Genomic DNA, 4,993 nt, shown 5'->3' on the forward strand with positions numbered 1-4,993 from the left:
ACACACACACACACACACACACACACACACACACACACACACACACACACACACATGCAAACACACACTTCCCCTTTCAGCATGTCTCCCGGTCAACAACACACATTTACCACACACTCATTCACACCGACGCGTGTGTGCAGCCAGCGAGATTCTGCCGTTGCTGCCAAGTAGCCATCAGGGCCCCTCTACTCGCTGCCACAGTGATCTGTTACCATAGCAGCCTCTCTCCCTCGCTGGAGCTCTCTTTCTCTCCCCTCGGCTCAGAGGCAACAGTGTATAGAGAGAAAACTGGTGAAAAAAAGAAAGAAAGGAGGGCGGGGGGTTAGAAACTGTCGTTCCTGCTACTGAGCATCCATAAATCTGCAAGTGTGTGTGCGTGTGCACCCCTCTGCCCTCACGACAGGCTCAGGCAGAGGCGGGAGCCGACTGCAGCCAATCGGATGTGGTCTTCTGTGGCACATTGCTAACATAGCCAATCAGAGGAGCCCCTGTGAAACAAATACAGTAGACTCTAATACTCTAATCTAAGACTAATATTACACACACACTATTGGCTTCCGATGTTTTACTCCACATGTGAAGTGGCTCCATATGATGACACACCGGTGTTAATCCTTCCGTAAATGTTCTGCCTAATACTTTCTCTGCTGTACTTTTTTCACACCTTTTACTATTTCTTGCACCGAGTGTGTTTGATGTAGCCCACGTTGATTTTAGCCTGCCTTTTTTCTTTTTCTTTTGTTGTTGTGTCCAGGGAGGACAGGTGTTGGACACAATCTGTCCCTATCTCTCTCTGTATCTTGCTCGCACACTTCCACAAACACACACACACACACACACACACACACACACACACACACACACACACACACACACACACACACACACACACACACACACACACACACACACACACACAGCTGTCAGACCCCTCCTGGTGACCATCTGGCCATGAAGCCAGGAGTCCTCTATTCACTCTTTCTTTTCCTCTTGTGTTGTAGTCGTCTTGATTTCATATCTGCAGCGGGAACATTGGCCTCTGTTGGTAATCAAATACATATTTCATTGCTTTACTGTGATATTGACAGTGTAATAGGGCTTTGGAACAATTACTGGCCTCCTTCCAAAGTCTCCAACAGATCAGAAAAACTCATAAGCAGCATGTCCTGATCAAGATTTTAAGCCCTAAATCTATTCTCTTTTTTATATGGAGTGTCTACAAGGTTTTCCAATAGGCGCTTTCACACTGCAGTACTTTTCCCACAAAGGTTAATCAGAACTTAGTTAATGAGAACTCTTTAGTTCTCATTAACTAAGTACAGATCGCGTTCACACCGGAATAAGTCCCTGAGGGAGGATTATGCAAATTAGCCGCTGACGTCTCTCGCTTAGGGTTTACTGGCAGGCCGCAAACAACTTCACGGCGTATACTGCCACCCGAAGTCCCCTGCCGGAAGTCCCCGGAGTTGGGGACTGGCTTCAGTGAAGCCTTCCGAGTAAATCGCCAGAACGCCGACACCTCCTCATCTCCACCGCTCCCATGTTTTATTTTGTGTTGCTATAAGTTAGTCTCTCTGCGTTTCTGCGCTGGGCTAATGCTAATAATGCTAATGCAAGGATAATAAAATGGCGGCTTCACAAAACTTTTTGGAGTTTTAAGGGGCGTGGTTTGCATTCCGCACAGCCAATCAGACATAGGAACCTTTTTCTCCCACGAAAGTCCCTGCTCTCTAGCAGGGATGGAAAAGGGGGTAAAAAGGTTATCATGAACTAATTTTAGTTTAGTCAATTTAGTTTTTGGTGTGAACGCAACATTTCGGAGCTATGTCGGAACTAAAGTGGGAAAAGTACTGCGGTGTGAACGCGCCTATTTACATTTTTAGAACTTTGTTGTTAAAGAATTTTCCCCGCAGCGAAATTAGATGAACTCAACAAGTTCCCCTCCATCAACACCAAGATTCAGGCTCCAGATGTTTTAATTTAAATGTATCAATAACTGGATATTATACTTGATAACACATTTTCATAAATGTATACAATATTTGACACTTGTTGCTTCATTTTCTACAATTAAACTCCCAAGGTTTAAGTTGGTTTGTTCAAGAATACGTTTGTTGTTCTTGCGTCACAAGCAGCTAGACTTGTTTTACATATGAATTCTAACCTGAAGTAGTTTGTGTGTGTCTTATGGAGCCTTGAACTGTACTTCTATGGTTTTCATCAGCAGATATGTTCTTAGTTGTCATGGAGGTGGCACAGTTGTTATTAAATTCAAGCAAATTTGGAAATGCGAATTATGCACGTTTCCATTTGGTTTGGGCAATTGGACAAATGTATCAGCGATTAGCGATTGGAATTTCACATGGCCGACGGCATTCTTGGACAATTTTGGCAATTTATTTTGCTATGTTAATGATCTCCTGCCAAACAGCAAGTAAGAGCAGCTGCTTTGCTAACAGATTCATCGCTTTGTTGAGATAGGTCGGGCTAAGCAAGACTGACTGCGACTCTTGTTTAGCAAGTTAGCCCTGCAGCAAAGGAGCCCACCAAGAGACACAGCGGGAGAAAAAAGAACAAGTAAACCTCCCGTTATTCAAAATGTGGGTGTTTATGCAGTATTCCCAGTGAGCCCCATTGCTAGTCTCGTAGTCACACCACTTATAAAGTACACATTGTCTGCTCGGTCTTATATAAACAATTAGACAAGCAATCCAACTCAGCAATCTCTTGTCAACTGGTGGACTTTTCAACTATCTCTTTGTGCGATCCAATGTGAATTAACTTTTTTAGAGTTGAGCTATTTTGTTCACACAAATTTGTTTTGCTTTTAAAGAGAGCGCAAAGAATTGCATCGGACTCTGTTGTGATTTGTCAACTGCTTAGAGATGTCCCGAGATGTCCCCTTAGCCAATGTGTTGGAGTGCTAGCCAATAGAAACACAAGTGTTACATAGTGATGTCATTATGTTGAGGAAGTAAACAAAGGAGTCCAATGGAGGCGTTTCAAGCATGGGGGGGGGGGAAGTGTGTGGGAGACAAACTCCCTCTGGAAGGAATTTTGGGATGTTAGCCTTTGCAGAACATTTACATGCACACAAACCTATATAACACACTACAGGAAAGGGAAAATCTACTTTTTGAGTCGTGAGTTCCAGAGAATAAAACAAACCAGAAAAACAATGAAAGGGTTTCAATCCCACAGATCCCACATGCGTTCTTAAAGGTAATACGTCATGAGCTGTTGCTGTTTGCTCTGTTATTTAATGTCAGCAAACATTTATTATTTATACATTAGTGTCCCGTTGTGCAACACCATCAGATACAGAAATATCCCACAAATCTTCCTTTAGCGCTGTTAAGTTCTGTTTCTCTCCCCTGTTCCTTCTTCTCCCTCTCTGCTGTGGAGTTTTATTGAAGCTGCCGGCAGAGCCCATGTTGTTGAGTAAGAGAGNTCAGCTGACTCAGATAAGGAGATATATGATACATTATGATGTGATATGCCGCGGACTGTACTTAATGTTACTCTGATCCGGTTACTTATGTTGTGGCAGATATTTAAGTAAGCTTTCTTAACGCTAATGTTATAATATTCAGATTGCTCTGAAGATGGGAGGTGATATTCTATTAATGTTCACGTTCACACAGTCGGTCATTTCTGCCGGCCGTCTTTCCTGCAACGGCAGCTTTTCTGTATTTCCTTTCTCCTGTAATATGACTTGATCGCTTTAAACTCCGCACACTGAGCTCTGATTGGTCAGCAGGCAGTGCTTTCACTGAGTTGAGCTCTTAGCCTGCAACCTAACCTGCTCCGGGGCAGGTTAGCCGCTCAGCATAAGTTACCATGGAGATCTAGCCTGCTAAAAAGAGACCCAGCTTCGTAGGACCGGAAACCCAGAGTTAACCTGAAGTTAGCCGGCTAAGCGAAAATCCTGCTTCGTAGTATACCCCCCAGGTAGGTTGACACGTACGAGGAATTTGAATTGGTATTGTGGTGCACACATAAAAGTAAAACAAAAAGTAAAATCACAGATAGAAAACAAACATTAAAAAATATTTAAAAGATACAGTAAAATATAGCAGTATTTATATTGAAATAGAATTGGAATGAAATTGGAATAAAATATTATACCTTATTAGCAGGTAGGATTGGATTTTTAATTATATTTTACGTGTATATATTTATTGTATGTTTACCAGTGGCAGAAAGTAGAATTTAGCTTGTTTTTTATGTATTTGCACAATAAAAAAAATACAAAAACACAAAGAAAAATAACAAATTGATTAGTGAGTGAATAACTTGATATACTGAACATTGTAAGTGCAAGTTCTTCAACATAGCAGGTGCATCTTCAGAAGCAGAAATGAAGGGACGACGCCTCGGGGCAGCTGGAGAGAACCAGCCGACCCTCAGGGCTTTTTTTGGGCTTCTGTGCTTTTACTAAAGTAGGATTTCCAATTTTTAAAATGTGTCAGTGAAAGCACCATTACACGAGCATTGGAAGAACAAGGGATTAGTCTGGGAGAAAGAGAGGAAACACATCGACGTGATGATAATTAGATCGAATTAGAAACATCTGCGCTCAGTAAACACACACACTGATTGTCCATCCTTTTGAGTGTGTGTGTGTGTGTGTGTGTGTGTGTGTGTGTGTGTGTGTGTGTGTGTGTGTGTGTGTGTGTTTTCTCCATCTGCAGCAGCTGTTTTTCTGTCTTCAGGCCACTACAAAAATATGTTTCTTCTTCTTCTTTTATATCCTGCCATCTTTCTATTAGTCCGTCACGCTCTCACTTTGTGGTTTGAATCATTTCCTCAGGTTTCACTTCATGCCTCCCTGCACACACACACACACACACACACACACACACACACACACACACACACACACACACACACACTGTGTGTGTGTGTGTGTGTGTGTGTGTGTGTGTGTGTGTGTGTGTGTGTGTGTGTGCAGGGAGGCATGAAGTGAAACCTGAGGAAATGATTCAAA

This window comes from Notothenia coriiceps, unplaced genomic scaffold (genome assembly GCF_000735185.1).
Source record: "Notothenia coriiceps isolate Sejong01 unplaced genomic scaffold, NC01 NC01_scaffold00027566, whole genome shotgun sequence".
Classification (NCBI taxonomy): domain Eukaryota; kingdom Metazoa; phylum Chordata; class Actinopteri; order Perciformes; family Nototheniidae; genus Notothenia; species Notothenia coriiceps.